General features: G+C 41.5%; 1 long non-coding RNA gene across 3 annotated transcripts; it reads right to left on the bottom strand.

Moving 5' to 3' along the window:
- Positions 1-1,279: 1,279 nt before the first annotated feature.
- On the bottom strand, positions 1,280-12,790 carry LOC121821676 (uncharacterized). Of its 3 annotated transcripts, none has more exons than XR_013043684.1 (7): positions 8,073-12,790; positions 6,341-7,029; positions 5,773-5,897; positions 5,193-5,336; positions 3,907-4,057; positions 3,400-3,678; positions 1,280-2,581 (listed from the first exon to the last, which is right to left on the bottom strand). It is a non-coding gene; the product is annotated as an uncharacterized LOC121821676 (long non-coding RNA). The 3 variants fall into 3 exon arrangements; XR_013043686.1 differs by having other exon boundaries at positions 11,220-12,790; XR_013043685.1 differs by lacking the exon at positions 5,193-5,336 and having other exon boundaries at positions 8,073-12,784.
- Positions 12,791-18,083: the final 5,293 nt, after the last annotated feature.

The raw sequence follows: 18,083 nt of genomic DNA, 5'->3' as shown, positions 1-18,083 counted from the left end.
AATTCGTTTCAAACCTTACAAGGTCACAAGGACTTAGTCCAAGAGAATTATCAGCTGAAGCTGAGAAAGAATTGGCTTTGGTTAAAAAAAAAAAAAAAAAAATTACAGGAGGAACACGTGGATCGTTTGGATACAGAGCTTGATTGCATTCTGGTTATTATACCCTCTACACATTCCCCTACAGGGATTTTAGTGCAGAGGGAAGATATTATCTTAGAATGGATATTTTTACCACACAAACAGAATAAAAAATTAAACACTTACGTACAAAAGGTTTCTGAATTGATTTTAAAAGGAAAATTAAAACTTCATCAATTAGCAGGAATAGACCCAGCAAAAATTTAGTACCTTTTACTAAAGCTGAAATTTCCTCTTTATGGGCAGAAAATAAACATTGGTAAAGAGCTTGCAATATTTTTTTTAAAGCGAGATTAACAACAAATATCCCAAAAGCAAGAGAATTCATTTTATAAAGAGAACTAACTGGTAGTGGGGGATTTATTAAGGCAACTCCACGTAGTTAAAAAGGAGGTTTATTTGGGGGTAACTTACAACAAGTGAAGGGACAGGTTACAGGGTCCAGGAGAGGTGGAATACAGTCCAGCAAGGTTCTCTGGAGAACTCTACTCAGTCTACCACCCAATATCCAGGATCACCAGGAACCAAGAGAGCCAACACATCTGGACCTCGGGCCTTAAGGGCTCCAGTCTCAGCCTCACCTCAGGGGCAGATCATGGGTAGGCATGGCAGTTACGGGAAGCCTCACTGGGGGTGGTATTTCCAGGTTAAAGCTGGAACAGCTACCCACTACAAACTGGATCCTTCCTCACATTGTACAGGGCACATCAATTTCTGGAGTCCCTACATTCTATACTGATGGAAATAAGTCAAGAAAGGCAGGTTATAAATCAGGAAATTTAAATAAAATGTCTCAAAGACCTTATGATTCTGTCCAAAAGTTGAAATTATATGCTATTCTCCTGGTACTATTTTTCAGAACCTCTTAATATAGTTACTGACTCTTAATATGCAGAAAGAGTTGTTTTACACATGGAAACTGCTGAACTTATTCCTGATAATTGAGAATTAACTTCGTTATTTATATAATTACAAGAAATAGTCAGGAATAGAAGTCATCCCACATATATATAAAACACATATCAGATCCCACATGTCTGCCAGGCCCTCTAACACAAAGTAATGATGAAATTGATCAATTATTAAGAGAAAATATGCTGGAGGTCTCTGAATTTCATTGAAAAAAAAAAGAACACCACATCAATAACAAGGATTTGAAAAAGGATTTTTCCATTACTTGGCAACAAGCCAAGGAAATTATAATAAAATGTCCTACTTGTTCCTTATATAACCAAACTCCACTACCTGCAGGAAGTAACCCATAGGGTACTCAAAGAAATGAAATTTGGCAAATGGATGTGTTTCATTTTATGGAGTTGGGAAAATTAAAATATGTACACCATACCATAGATACATATTTAGGATTTTAATAGGCAACTGCTTTGAGTTCTGAAAAGGCTGATTCTGTAATTACACATTTATTAGAAGCTATGGCAATTGTGTGAATAGCTGTACAAATTAAGACTGACAATGCTCCATCATATGTCTCTACTAAAATGAAACAGTTTTTGCATATTACAACATAAAATATATTGCAGGTATACCACACAATTCTACAGGACAGGCAGTTTTAGAAAGATCTAATAGCACTTAAAAATGCTTAATAAACAGAAAGGGATAATAAAGACCCCCAGAGATTGATTACTGTAGCAGGAGTCTTAAAAGTTCTTATTAATAGAATCAAACCTGAGCCAGGTATTGGGGTGAACTGGAAGATCAGAGAACCAGAACAAGCCACAGCTACCTCACCTCGCCGGATCCTCAGCCGGTCTTGTTTCCTCAGACTAGAGGTCTCCGAGTCCTCATCCAGAATGGGTCTCAGCTGAACTGCTGCTAGAAGCCTGAAAGCTTAACCAGCCAAATGCTTAACCAGGCCAAATGCCTCTAGTTTCTGGTCCTCACGCCTTATATATCTTTCTGTTTTCTGCCTCACTCCCTGGGATTAAAGGTTCACTTTCTGGGCTTAAAGGTGTGAGTAAGTAACCATGCTTGGCTGTATCCTTGAACACATGGATTTCTGCCTCTGGAATGCTAGGATTAAAGGTGTTTGCTACCACTGCCTATCCTCTATGTTTAATATTGTGGCTGTTCTGTCTCTGACCTCAGATAAGTTTACTAGGGTGCACAATATTTCGGGGAACACAATACCACCTCAGATTACACAATGCTTTATTAACGTTGAATTTTCTAAATGCTAATAAGAAAGGAACAACAGCTGTAGAGAGACATTGGACAATAAAAAAACTACTGAATTAAATCGGCCTATATAAAGATATGTTGACCTCAGAATGAAAACCAGCATATATGTCAAGGGGTTTTGCTTTTATTTTCACAGAAGAAAAGCTATGGATACCATCAAAATTAATAAAAATTTAATTCAAACAGGAGAGACCTCTTGATGAGGAGGGATGATAATTCATCAACTGATGTGGTGATTCTACATCTGCAAAGGAAAAACATACCAAATTAGGGTCAGGGCAGAGTTTTATTTTTGTCTTTCCAGGAAAATAAAAACATCCTAAAAAAAATAGTAATTGAGGTTACTATTGTCTTTTTAAAGACTTTATTATTTTTAAACTATTTTTTTCCCTATGGCTGTCTATACCCATTTTCTTTTCTTTCTTAAGTGCCTACACACATTTTTAAACACACTGTAACCTGTTTAGAGGGTTGGGTTTTTTTTTGTTGTTGTTGTTGTTGTTTGTTTGTTTCCCAGTCTGGACCTGCTTTACTGTGCACCTGTAGCATATTCTCTGACAGCATGAGTCAAACCTTAAACTCGCCCCAACTATCCTTCTTTTGTCTAGCTATTGGCCATGCAGCTTTTTATTAGACCAATCAGGTGCCTTAGGCAGGCAAGGTGAAACAGCAACACATCTTTACTATGTAAAAAAAAATTCTTTTTCACGACTCTCTCTCTCTCTCTCTCTCTCTCTCTCTCTCTCTCTCTCTCTCTCTCTCACACCTTTCTCTCCCTCTCTTTACCTATCCCTCTCTGCCTCTTCCTCTCTCTGTTCCTCTCTCCCTGTCTAAGGAGCTGAGGTGGAAGTGACTTTTTCATTCTGTCTCAGCCTGCTTTTTAGGAGATGACTTGGAAGTCACAATTTATGCCAAGTTATGTCTGGCTGCCCTTCCACAACAAGCCAATTAAAAAAACCAAATTAAAGGTAGGAAGTGGGGGGGTTGGGGAGGAGGAGATTTCTTTAAAGTGGTCACCTTGGAAAGTAGGTTACAAATACACAGAAAATCCCTCAGGTCTACCTTTAGAGTCCTGAAGATCCGGGAGGCCAAGGATATTCTCATGAGCAGTCCTGGTCAAGGTGCAGGTCATGTCCATCATTGAGTCATCATTATCTGGGTTTTTATATCACCCAGTCAAGTGAAACCTCCCTCAGGGAAATAAGTTCATCTTCTGCTGGTGCATTTTCCTTTTCCCAGCACTGAGATTCCTGGAGAAATTCCATTATCCTTGGGGGCCAATTGTCTCAATAGTCTGATAGCCAGATGGGAGACATAAGTATCTTTGGAGAATGTTTATATCTGCCAGACCAGTACAGGGGCGAGAGATCAGTTTTTAAGAAGATGTTCCCCAGAAAAGCCGTGTTACTAGCTATGACCCAGGAACAGAGAATGGGTGTAGAAAAGGTTTATTTTTTGGTAGTTGTACTAAAACATTTAGTGGGTTTCTTGTTAAAAAACAGAAGCGAAGGAATGTAGAACCCATATCCAACAGGATGAACCAGTCAAATAACAGACAGGGGAACTTACCAAGATGTTTGAAGATGGTCTCTGCACAACCCAGGGAATGTGGGACTAGGGATACAGACTTAGGTTCCTTTGGTTATCTTAACAGCCTGAGGCATTCCCCTGAGCTGTGGGGACCTCAGTGAGGGCCAGTCTGAGACCTTTAACTGTAAGGCTGAAAGGAATTTTGTGATTAGTTTGTATAATAAAGATGCTGCTCAAGGAAACCTATAAATCAAAGACAAAGAAGCAAGGTCAGGGAAGGAGAAGAGCAGGGAGTTCCTTCTCCAGTTACTAGAAACTCCAAAATTCCTTCTAATTAATGGTTTTCATTTAGCATCTAATTTAACTCATTTACAGTTTTCTTTTCTTTCTTTTTTTTCTTTTTTCTTTCTTTTTTTTTTTTCAAGACAGGGTTTTTCTGTGTAGCCCTGGCTATCCTGGAACTCACTCTGTAGACCAGGCTGGCCTCAGAGATCTGCCTGCCTCTGCCTCCAGAGTGCTGATATTAACGGCTGGCATGTGCCACCATGCTCTGCCACACGTAGTTTTAAGAGCTCTTATTTATTTTGCATTACCAATTTTATCAGGATTTTTTGTTATTGTTAACAGATATATTACATTTTAATTAAAGCAGGCTGCCTGTTTGTGATTCAAAAAGAAAAAAAAACCTTATTGCCTAGGACTTTGTTAAGTGTATAAAATAAACAAGTTTGGAGATGTCTCCTTTTTTTCAAATACTTGCAAGTTAATGATTATCACACATGAAGCCAACTACAGTACCTGATGCTGGCTTATCTGAAAACATCTCCTCCTTTTGGAAACCTTGTTCCCCATATATATGTATATGTACATACACATATATGTGTGTGTGTTCATATATATATGTGTGTACATATACATATGTGTGTGAATATATATGTATGTGTATATTTGTGTATATATATGTGTGTATGTGTGTATGTTCATATATGTGTGTGTACATATACGTGTATGCATATATATGTTTATGTGAATATATATGTATGTGTATATGTGTATATGCATATGTGTGTGTGTATGTGTGTGTGTGTGTGCATGTGTGCATATATAAATGTTTTCCTTTTCTCCTGAAAAGTTGCCTGTCTGTGCAAGCTTGGGAATATGTTTAGGGTTAGTTTTGGGTTAGCCTCTTTTGGGATCAACTTTCTCGATCTGCCTGTACTGGGTCTCTGAATTATCCTGTATGTTTACAATAACATGAGTGAACTCAAGACAGTGGGTGACCTTGTCTATACCTCCCCAAGTGAGCCAGTAAAGTTCCTTCTTACCCAGGAATGGGGTTTCCCATGAGGTTGGTGCAGACTGTAGGGGTGTTCCCCTGACATCTCCACCATTTTGGGTGGGAGGGAACAAGTGTGTCTTGTCGTCAGTGTCTTTATCACTTGGTGCTCATAAGGCTTCTAAGCTGAAGGCTTGACAAGATCACAGGAGAAGCAGCGGGAAAACACAGAGTTATGCATTTGAGGACGAATGTCAGGAGACAAAGGCCAACTGATAATAAATCAAAATACTTCAAAGACCAAAAAATAAAAAATAAAAGACAAATAAAGCAAAAACCAAAATGCCCTTCAAGTTCCAAAGGTAAACAAAATATTAAAAATAAGTTGAACATTCGGAATCCACAATGCTTTTAGAGATTGGAAGTAAACAAGCAAGCAAAGCCAAATGTCTAGACCAAAAGTCTTTCAAAGCAAATGAAAAAATTAGATGCCTTAAACCAAACACTTTGAAAGCAAAGAAAACGTTATCAAAGTAGGGTCCTTCTTAACTAGCTCAGCTTAATTAACCATTAGACAAATGGACCAAAGCCCAAACCAAGGGAGGTCCGGAGCCGCAGGAAGAACTCACCAACAATTCACCCAAGGGAATAGCACCAGGTAAGACAGATTCCATAGGTCATGGTCTTGGCTTCCATTCAGATGATTCTTCCAATGAAAAGTGGATCATCTCAGGCCCTGCATTGGGCACCATAACTGTTGAGGCAAAATCACAGCTCTCATTTTAAAGGGAATACGAAATAGTTAATTCTGGAAACATTTTGAGTGTCCATGGTCTGGGAGCAAAGATTCAGCTTACAAAATTACAATATTTCTTGTTCCAACATAGAAGCAGTTTCACAGAGCTTTTCTAGTTTTATGGAAGAAAAAAAGTTATAAATCAGGCCAAGTTTAAAATACACTGGTGGGTACACAAGAGGGGCGGGTACAATGAGATGGGGAGCTACTCTGTGTCCAAAGATGCCATCTAATGACATCCTTAGCTCTTGGGTAGGTGGAGTCTAGTGTTCTGCTAAGTTATAACTTCTAGGAGGTTTTTATTTATTATCATGAGATGTTAATTCAGATACAGAGTGGGGCAAGGAATGGCTATGCCAGAAGGCTAAAACTAGCCCAAGAAAAGTAGTTAGCTTCTGAACCTGCAAAATTCCAACCTCTCCACAGTACTGGAATTCCTATCGATCCATCAGTCTCTACAGACACAGAGTCTTTCCAGGAATTTGTCATTAACAGCCAGATATAGCTTCTTTCTCAGGAATTTTCATTCACAGACTCTCCTTACGATATACACAAATGAAAACAGAATGAAGCCTAAACAGTACAACTGAAACTATTCAAAACTCTTAGAAGAATCTGAAAGGGTAAGTTTCATGGCCATTGAGTCAGCCACGATGCCTTAAATGTGACATTAAAAATTCAAATGACAAGAACAACATTGGATTTCACCAAAATTACAAGTTTCTTTTCAGGGGACATATTGTACACTGAATTATTTGCCTCTCCCCACCCCAGGTTCATATGTAGAAGTCCCAGGCCCATACTACCTCAGAAAGTTAGATAAAACCACTGGAGTGTGTCCCAATGCAGAATAACTTGACTCCTTATAAAAGAAGGACATTTGGGTGCAGATATGTACAGAGGGAATACAATGTGAAGATGTATGTAGGAATCAGAAATCCACGAGATAAGGAGAGAGATACGGAACAGATTCTCCCCTAATGACTCTCAGAAGAACCCAGCCATCTATAAAAAGGCTGGTGTTGTACTTATAGTTTCCAAAACTTCAGGAGAATAAACCAGTCCTGGGTCAAAGCTGGTTATGATGACTCTGGAAAATGAAAATAGAATAGCATTAAGAGTTTAAAAAACTCCCCAAGTAATACAGGCTATTGCTGTTGCCTGTTGTGGAATATTAGTGGAAGATGTGTTACACTTGTTTATGCTGTGGAATATTTGTTTAATGATGCAAAGATGCGTTGCATTCTTTTGTTTTTTGTTTTTGTTTTTTCGGGACAGGGTTTCTCTGTGTAGTTTTGGAGCCTATCCTGGATCTCACTCTGTAGACCAGGCTGGCCTCGAACTCACAGAGCTCTGAGTTCTGCCTGGCTCTGCCTCCCAAGTGCTGGGATTAAAGGCGTGCACTACCACCGCCCGGCATGTTGAATTCTTTTATGTTGCATTTGTTTAACTCTGTAAAGCTTCATTATTTTGTTGCCTAAAACACCTCTAATAAAGAGCTGAACAGCCAATAGCTAGACGGGAGAGAGAAATAGGTGGGACTGGCAGGCAGAGAGAATAAGTAGGAGGAGAAACCGAGGCTAAAGGAGAAGAACAAGAAGAGGGAGGAGTAAAAAGAGAAGGACAGCACGCAGCCACACAACCAGCCATGGAGTAAGAAGGGAAGAAAGACACATAGAATAAGGAAAGGTAAAAATCCCAGAAGCAAAACGTAGAAGAAAAGAAATGGGTTAATTTAAGTTACAAAAGCTGGCTAGAAACAAGCCAAGCTAAGGCCAGGCATTCAAAAATAAGAATAATTCTCAGCCAGGTGGCAGTGACGCACCCCTTTAATCCCAGCACTCGGGAGGCAGAGCCAGGCAGAGCTCTGTGAGTTCGAGGCCAGCCTGGTCTACAGAGCAAGATCCAGGACAGGCACCAAAACTACACAGAGAAACCCTGTCTCAACAAAACCAAAAAAAAAAAAAAAAAAAAAAAAAAAAAAAAAGAGTAAGTCTAAATCCCCATGTATTATTGGGAGCTGGGTGGCAGGCCCCTAAAGAGAAAACAAAAACAAAAACAACCAACTACAGTTGCCCTTGGTTGCTTCCCAGATTTTAAAAGTAAGTCTTAATTGCTAAAGTTACCACACACTTCAGACACAGAACTTGAAGGAATAGAGCCACATCTGTCCTGGAATCCTCCTCCCTGGGGATGCTTTCACAGTATCAGAGGGTGCTATGCAAGCTGCCAAGGGAGAAGAGTGTCCAATAGCCAGCTGTGGCACCTACGAATCACAACAATGACTTGTGTGGCAAGATGTCCACACCACACAATCTCCACAGCCACACAATGTCCACAACCACACAATCTCCACAGCCACACAATGTCCACAGCCACACAATGTCCACAGTCACACAGTAGCAGCACTTATATCTTAGGGCTAACCAAGAGCTGTGTAATTGGATTTAAGGCCTGATTAATAGGAAGGAATTTATACCTGCTACTGGAAACCTCGCCAACTACTCACAGCAGGTGAGGCTTTGGAGCCTTAGGAGAGAGCCTACTACTGCCATTTCCCAGACCAGTATAACTTCTAAGTGCATTCTTACTTATTTTGATTTTGTGTGCACTGGTGTCTTGCTTGTATGTATGTCTGTGTGAGGGTGTCAGATCCTCTGGAACTGGAGTACAGACAGTGTGAGCTGCCATGTGGGTGCTGGGAACTGAACTCAGGTTCTCTGGAAGAGCAGCCAATGTTGTAAACCGCTGAGCTATCTCTTCAGTCCCTCTAACTGCATTCTTAATACCTAACCCACAGAGAAGTGTTCTCATCCTTCATCAAAGACACTTCCTCTTGCAGCATACAGAGACCATTGCATAAAACCACAATTGCTCAAAATGCAGAGAAAAACTGGCTCAGGGGTGCCTAGTCCCAGTTGGTAAATCTACAACAAAACTCCTACATCTAAGGCTCGGAGATAACTGCTGCATGATTGTGTCTTCTGTGTATTACATGGGAAGCTGCCCCCATGAAAGCTCAACAATATGGTCACCTAAAAAAAGACCTGAACAATGACTATATCAGCTGACGTGCCAACCTGATGGGGGAAGTCTCACAAGACCCCAGCCCTCAACAACGAAGTTCAGGAAATTAGTAACTGCTGAGAAAAGGAAGACCAGTCTTCTCCAGGAATCAGTCCCAATTGGTTATCTAATACCAAGTGGCCATCCCTAGAAAAGTAGATACATCAATAATTGCATTCAAGAATGAAAATAAAGGAACTTCCCCCTTGGAGTAGTGTGACCAAGAATTGAGTCCAGTCCATTCTCCTATGTTTTCCATCTATCTGGAGTTTGGGGTTACTGGTCTGTAACTTGTCTGCCTGCCGTCTGTGTCTGATCTGTCTGTCCCTGTTGCCTGTGTGTGCCTTTATCTGTTCTGCATCTGTCTGTGCCTGTGTATCTGCTGTGCTGTGTCTGTCTGTGACTGTGCTGATCCCTAGCAAAGGACTTTCCTCTACATTTAGTTAACAGTGCAGAAAACACAGTATGGGAAAAGACGAGGAGGTCTTTACAGACATCTTTAACAGAATTTTACAAGAGAAGCTGCTTTATCGACCTCAACTCCCCTCCCCCTCCCTTCTGACAGCTCTCCGTCTCTTCTCACTCACCTCCCCTTCCTCTTTCTCTTCTTTAAAAAAAAAATATTTATTTTTATTTCCTGTGCGTTGGTGTTTTGCCTGCACTTATGTCTGTATGAGGGTGTTGGGTCCTCTAGAACTAGAGTTACAGATGGTTGTGAACCACCATGTGGGTACTGGGAATTGAACCTGGGTCTTCTGGAGGAGCAGTCAGTGCTCTTAGACATTGAGCCATCTCCCAGCCCCCTTCTTTCTCTTCTTTAGATTTTTTTTTAACCCAACCAGAGGAAGGGGAGTTGAGAAAAACAGAACCCATCCATGTCCTCAAAGACCTAGAAGGGGGTTTGCAAAGTGGCTGTCAAACCCACAGCCTTAGCACAGAGACTTTAGAAATCAGAAAACTTGGGTACCGTGCCGCCCCTGGTAAACTGGATCTCGTTAGGGAGAAACCAGCGCTATGTGGTAAGAAGTCCTCAAGGCAAACACCTAGCGCTGGCTTGAGCACCCCTGACCCGGGCGGAGTTTCTAAAGCTGTCAGTTCAAGCCTGTTTAACCCTGTGCAATCACATGTAAACAAGAGGCGCTAACCTCTTGTTTCTGCTCAGCAGGGCACTGGTGAGATGCCTTTGCTTCACAGGCTTCCTGTTTTTCTCATGTGGGTCTACTGATCTCCTGTGTCCTCTGCTGTTCCCCAACCTTTTTGTATAGAAACTAAAACTATTCAAAAGTTTTTATGGCGATACAGATTAAAAGATTGGGGTGGTGCTCTTCCGAATCACAGATCATATCCTCATGGCTGTCTCTCTTTTGCAGCAGCTTTACTGAAGTGTAGAATCATACAATTCAGCCATCCAATCTGGCCCTCTTCTTTCACGGGTTTTTAGTGTATTCACAGAAGTATAGAACCACTACAGTATCATACTGGTTGGATTTGTGTGTCAATTGACACAAGCTAGAGTCATCAGAGAGGAAGGAGCCCCAGTTGGGGAAACGCCTCCATGAGATCCAGTTGTGAGCATTTTCTCATTTAGTGATCATTGCGGGAAGGCCCGGCCCCTGGTGGGTGGTGCCATCCCTGCAGTTCTGGGTTCAATAAGAAAAGTAGACTGAGCAACCCATAGGGAAGGAGAGACCGACAGAGAGCCCGGGAGACAGAGAGAGCGAACAAGAGAGAGCTGTGATGTCGGGAGGGACCCTTTAAAGGGTACTGGTGTTGCACAGGGGGAAAATTCGGTGTAGTGACAGTGGAGATGTGTCACATTTGGTGGTGCTGGCGCTAAGTCCCTGAGGGCAGGCTGGTGGAGCGCCTGATTTCTAACGCAACTGACTCTGGCACAGAACATCAGTAGAAGCCAAAACCATTGCTAATGAATTGGGAAGAAAGAAATGCATGCTTACTGTAGAAAGATTCAGGCGTCACCACCTTAGCTCACTGACTAAAATTGGCATCACTGATTATGGGGCAGTCAGACATCACAAACTCCATGATATGATATGATATGATATGATATGATATGATATGATATGATATGATATGATATGATATGATATGATATGATATGATATATTATGGTATGGTATAATATGGTGTGACATGATATGATTTGATAGTTTAGTATGATGATATGATATGATAATATGAATACCATCAACTTACCTAGGAACAGTTCTTGCCTGATATTTTAACTTGCCAATCAAGCCCTTTGTAAGCTTCCATATCGTAAGAAGGAAAGGGGATAAAGTGACTTTATAAGCAACAATAGGAAAAACAGTCAAATCCGGAACACGAGGCTCTCCCGGAACACGAGGCTCTCCCCGTCCGGCCTGTTGACGTAGAAAGCTCACGTCATGCGGGAAGAAACCACCAGTGTTATTCTCTTCTCTGTTCCAGTGATAATCACCTTGTAACGAGAATGTGTGGATCTGAGCTCCCGGGTTTAGAGGCTTTAGTCCACCGTGGGTCTTCCACATTGCTTTAGGCCTATGGCGAGGCAGCGAGTCACCACAGGACAGTTTGTGACACCCCCAGCAACACAAAACTGGCATCAGTGTTCAGGGGATCCTCATGATCCAGCCTGTCATCCTGTTTCAGATTCAATGATGAAAAACAAAAACAATACAGCAAAGCATAGGTTTTAGGTTTTATTTCCCTTTTCTCTTTTTATTTTATATAAGTGGGTGTTTTGCCTGCCTGTGTGTCTGTGCACTACATGCATGCCTGGTGCCTGAGGAGGTCAGAAAAGGGTGTTGAATTCCCTGGAACTGGAGTTACAGGTGGCTGTGAAACATACAGGTGCTTGGAAACGAACCGCAATTCTCCACAAGAACAGCCAGTGCTCTTAACTGCTGAGCCATCTCTCCAGCCCCTAAAACACATTTCTTGACTGAAAATTAACTGAGATAAATAAAACTTTGGAGGATTAGAAAATTTTGAAGCCTGGTGTTGTGGTGCATGCCTTTGATCTCAGGGCTTGGAAGGCAGAGGCAGAAGCAGGCAGATCTGTGTGTTCAAGGCCAGCCTAGTCTACAGAGCAAGTTCCAGGACAGCCAGAGCTACACAGAGAAACCCTGTCTTGAAAAACCAAAAAGGAAAAAAAAAAGATGACATTAATTATTAATTTACTCAAGTATAATACATGTAATAAATATTAATAAACATGGTAACTATAATAAATATAAACACTTATTAACTTAAGTATAAGTATGATAGATACACAGTGTTAAAGTCATGCCATATTTGATTTAATAAATGCTAAATCTAGAAAATTTATAATACATGAAAAGGAAACAATTTACTATCCTTTACAACTTTTATATTTAAAACTTTTAACCAAATATAATGTGTGGGAAAAGATACTACTATGATTTTATTATAGAACATTATATATTACATAAACATTACCATTTCAATCATTTCAAGAATCCACTAGTGCTGGGCATGATGGCATTCATCTTTAATCCCAACACTTGGCAACCAGAGACTGGCAGAGACAGGCAGATCTCTATGAGTTCAAGGTCAGCCAAAGATACACAGGAAGTTACAGGTCAGCAAAAGCTATACAGCGAGACCCTGTCTCAAAAAAACTACTAAGAGAGCCGGGCGGTGGTGGCACATGCCTTTAATGCCAGCACTCAGGAGGCAGAGCCAGGCAGATCTCTTACAAGTTCAAGGTCAGCCTGGTCTACAAGCGAGATTCAGGACAGACACCAAAACTACACAGAGAAATCCTGTCTTGAAAAAACCAAAACCAAAACCAAAACCAAACAAACAAACAAACAAAAAACTACTAAAGGAGAGATAGAATTCAATGGCATCAAATACTTTTATATTACTGTATATCTCATTGTGTTTTTATCAAGCTAACTGAGGTATGAGCCACATGCTATAAACACACACTGTTTAACTGGGCAATACAGGGGCTGCCCCTGCATTAAGATGCAGATTTCCACCCTGTCGGTGTTCAGGCAGTCCCACTCACCATCATCTCAAACAGCCATCACTGAGCATCCGTCCTTCCCTGTAGACTCCCTCTCTTCAATCCTTCCACGTGAATGGAGTCACACAACGCTTGTATTCTGGAATTAGCTTTGTTTTACTCCGCATTTTTTCCATTGATTACAGAAATGTGTCCCTTTGGATTGTTGAATGTCAGTCTCCTGCATCAGTGAACATACAATGATTTGTCTATCCATTTACATGTGGCTGAGCTTTTAGGCTTTCAATCCAGAGCTACTCTACTTTAAAGCTAAAACTGTATGAATATTCATCTGCAACTCTTTTTTAGACAGATGCCTTCCTTTCCCTGTGTTGTGTGGTTAATACACATGCAATAACCAAATTGCTTTTCTGTAGTGCTTTTATAGTGACTACATGGTTACATTGTCAGACTTTTTTTTTTTTTTTTTTTCTGTTTCTCTGTGTAACAGCTCTAGATGTCCTGGAACTTACTTTGTAGACTAGGCCGGCCTCGAACTCACAGAGATCCACCTGCCTCTGCCTCCCAAGTGCTGGGATTAAAGGCGTGTGCCACCACCGCCCAGCACATTGTCAGACTTTCAAATACTAAACAACTACTTTAGTGCTTATGAAGTAATATTATAATTTTTAACTAATATATTTTTGATGATTGATGATTTTCATGATTTTGTGGACATTCATGAAGCTTTTTCACATTTCACCTCTTTTAATGAAATAATGTTGTTTGTCTTGTGTAAGCCTCAGTCAGCTTTATTTGTTTTTAAATTTTAGTAATATATTTGAAGGTGGGTGGGCATATAATACATACAATACAATGCAACAGAATGCAACACAACACAACACAATACAATATAAACTACTCTTGTGCAGCTAGAGGACAACCTGTGGGGGTCAGTTCTCTTTCCAGTCCATGGGTCCCAGGGATCAAACTCAAATCCTCAGACTTGGCAACAGGTGCCTTCACCTGCTGAGCTGTCTCACTGGCCCAGAAGTGTTTTAGAGGTGGGAACTTTTGCTTGTTTCTCATCAGCACTAGGGCTCAGACCTAGGGACCCTTGAATGCTAGGCAAGCATGCCATCACTGAGCGGTCTCCCAAGCCCTTATATTCTTATCTATCAGTCTGTACAGCCAGGTTTCTTCCAGCACAACTCATTCTTTGATCATTTGGAGTCCCAATATTCGACCTAAAGGAGAAGACAAAAAACACTTGACATCTCAAAAATGCTGTAAGTGAATGCTATAATCTGTGTGATTCCCCGAAATTTGTATATTGAGAATGTTGTGGAATGTTAGCTTAAGATGTGTTGCATTCATTATGCTGTGGAATATTGGTTTGATAATGAAAAGTGTGTTGCATTCTTTTGTGTTGCATTTGTTTAACTCTGTAAAGCTGTGTCTGCCTAAAACACCTGATTGGTCTAATAAAGAGCGGAACGGCCAATAGCTAGGCAGGAGAGGGATAGGTGGGGCTGCCGGGCAGAGAGAACACATAGGAAGAGAAATCTAGGCTTGAGAGAACAGGAAGGAATGAGAAAAGGAGAAGGAGAGGAGGACACCAGGAGCCAGCCACACAGCCACACAGCCACACAGCCACACAGCCACACAGCCACACAACCAGCCATGGAGTAAGAATTAGGGAAGAAAGACATGTAAAATTAAGAAAGGTAAAAAGCTCAGAGGCAAAATGTAGAAGAAGAGAAATGGGATATTTTAAATTAGAAAAGCTGGCAAGAAACAAGCCAAGCTAAGGCCTGGCATTCATAAGCAAGAATAAGTCTCTGTGTTTTATTTGAGAGCTAGGTGGTGGGCCCCCAAAGAGTAAAAAAAAAAAAAAAAAAAAAAACGATTACATGTGAATTTGATCCTTAATGCAGCAGTGTTTAGAGGCAGGGTCTAATGAGAGGCTCTTGGGTCTTGTAGATTCCACACTCATGAACTGATTCATGACATTTTAGAAAGAACTTGCAAGGGGTTTGCTCTTCTGCTGTCTGCCCTGATAACACACAGAATCCCTCCCATCTAGAGAATGCAGCATTCAAAGACCATGCAGGGTTCAGATGCCAAACCCTGACAAGATACTGACATGTTGGTCTTGAAGTCCCCAGATACCAGAACTGTAAAAAAAATAAACTTCTGTTTCTATAAATTAACCAGTCTCGGGTATTCTACGACAGCAGACCAAAATAAACGGGGACAGATATCAAACTTAGTGCCACTCTTCATTCAGAAGAAGAATGTAGTAGAAAGGCACTCACTTCTCAGCAGTCTTTAGCCTTTGGTTTCGGACAAACCAGACAAACAGTGTGCTGGTTAGAAGCATTCTTGGATAAGAAACATTTATTTCTAACCCTAACTGGTTTTCCATTTGAGGAGAATGCTCTCTTTCCATATACATAGGAGGCAACTTCAATGGAGATTCTTTTGTTTATTGGTGTCCTGTCCCCACAGACAGCTGCCCCATAGGGAGGGACAGTAGGCTGGGGACCTGAGGCACACCGAAAATGTTTCCAATTCACATTCTCTCACCATGGCCATCCTTACTGGTTTCTCCTGCTTGCTTGAGGTTTAGTTGCTGGAAGACTTTTCATCAGAACAGGAAATCGTTAGGGAAGTGCTGACTTGGAGGAAAAACAGGGACGAGGAGGGGATGTTTACCCAACCAAGGAGGAAGCCCGAGTCTGTGACCAGCGCACAAAGGGGAATGGTGCCCCTGGGTTATCTGGCCAGCTGACGCCGCCATGCACACTTCCTGACTCTTTCTTGGAAACAGTAATTGACTCGAACATGAAATGTGGATAAGAAATATCGTAATTGTGGGGAAAGGCTCATTGGTTGGGATCAACTCCTGGACGTTTTCTCATAAGACTCAAAGTTACACAAATTCTAAATACCTCACTCCCAACTATTCGTAATGTTATCCTTCAGCATATAGACAGCCCTAACGTAAGACACCTCAAAATACAGCGTGGAAATCAAAGGTGTCAGTTATTAGAGGCAGGACCCCTCAATGCAAAGACAACATGCAAAGACCTCTTTGAACATTCTAGGAGGGTGTGAGCTCTGTCTCCAGTTGTCACCGAGTATTTTCCTGACTGTACTTACAGACAATCACTTTCTCAAGAGCACAGCACTCACTTGATGGGACAGAGAAGAGGCCAAACACCACGTCAGTTTCTCTGGGGTGGGGGTGGGGTCACTCACTGCCATCCAACACACACTCACCCTCCTCCTTTCCCTTGATAATAACAGCGGTCTAACTGAAGAAACAGAAACATTGAGTCTATGATCGTATACGCTGACGTTATCATTCTAACACAGCTGTGTCTCTGGAGCTGAGTCTTTCCACCTGGACTCCGTTACCTCTGCTTTTGTCCTCATTGCCAGGCCAATGACAAACACCCCCAACTCTGGCCTGTGAGCCACGGCTGCACCATCAGGTGTCCTTCACCCAGTGCCAATCTGCTTATATTATGCGCTTGCTTAAAAGGTCCTTATTAGCTTTCATCTAAATGCACCTTGCCAGTTGCCTTTCCGTGCATTTTCTCTGACACGTTCTCCACTGGCTGCCCTGAACGGCTCCTTTTGCTTTATTGGCCTATCTCTGCTTTTTAGCTTCTCCTCTGCCGTCTACTGGGAGTGGGTGCTCTCTCTCTTGTCCACCTCAGTTTAGTCAGAGCCTCCTTCAAGCGGTGTCTCCAATGCAAAGACTTCCTGACCAACTCGTAGTGGGGACCTAGAACATCTGCTCCTCTTAAATGGAAATCAAATCTTATACACTTTATGAAACAGATGTAAAACTCAGTAAGTCTGGCTAACCAGCTTAGGCCAATGTATGAGCTCCAGGTTCAGTGAGAGACCATGTCTCAAAAACCAAGATGGCACACACACACACATGAACACATACACATGCCTGCACCACCACACGCAATAGCAATAATAGTAACAATAATAACGAAAACACTGGAAGAGGGAAAGCTCTCTCATGTTCATTGATAAACAGAAGTGATACTGTTAAAGTGTCCATATTACTCACAGCAATCTACAAACTTAATGCAATCCCCATCAAAATTCTAATGTCATTCTTCATAGAAATAGAAAAAATTGGTAGGCAGTGGCGGCACGTACCTTTAATCCCAGCACTCAGAAGGCAGAGGCAGGCGGATCTCGTAACACAAGGCCAGCCTGGTCTACAGAGTAAGTTCCAGAACAGCCAGGGCTGTTACACAGAGAAACCCTGTCTCAAAAAAAAAAATTAATCCTGAGGTTCATCTGGAAAAACAGGACCCCAAATAGCCAAAGCAATCCTGAACAAAAGCCACATTGGAAATAGTAAGTTTGAGGCCAGCCTGGACCATATAAAAAGATCCTGCCTCCAAAAACAAAAACTAAGTAATGAATAATACAATGAAAAATAAGTTCTCCCAAAGACAACTGGGCTCTTTTGTTATTTGATACTAAATTTAGATATTTTTTGTCTATTTGTTTTTGCTTTTTTTTTTTGAGACATGCTCTCACTATGTAGATTTGGCTGTTCTGGAACTCACTATGTAGACCAGGCTGGCCTTGAACTCATAGAGCTCTGTCTGCCTCTTCCTCCCAAGCACTGGGATTATAGATGTACATATCTTGAATGTCCCGCCAAGGCCAAGTGTGCAAGACTTGGTGCCCTGCCCAGGGCACTATTGGTAGACCGTGAAATCCTTAGGCGGTAGAACATAGAGAAGGCCATCATGGTGATGTGCTCAAAGGGGTGCTGGGACTTAGCCTGTGCTCTGTCTTGCTTCCCACAGACTGTGGAGTAGCCTTCTCTGTCACACACTGCCACCACGATGAACTACTGCCTTCCTACAAGCCAACCAAGCCAACTGGCTTCCAGACCTGAATGTCAAAATGAAGCTTTTGCTCTTCGCTCTTTACACTGCTTCTCTCCGGCATTGGTTATAGTAACAGAAAGGCAACCCAGGAGTTTTCCTCTAATTCCTGGATGCTAGGATTACCAGGTTCACTAATTGTTTTTTCTACGCACAATTTATGCAGGCTTA

This window comes from Peromyscus maniculatus, chromosome 12, assembly GCF_049852395.1.
Source record: "Peromyscus maniculatus bairdii isolate BWxNUB_F1_BW_parent chromosome 12, HU_Pman_BW_mat_3.1, whole genome shotgun sequence".
Taxonomy (NCBI): domain Eukaryota; kingdom Metazoa; phylum Chordata; class Mammalia; order Rodentia; family Cricetidae; genus Peromyscus; species Peromyscus maniculatus.
Note: the sequence above shows the minus strand (reverse complement) of the source record. Positions and strands in the feature narration are given on the sequence as shown.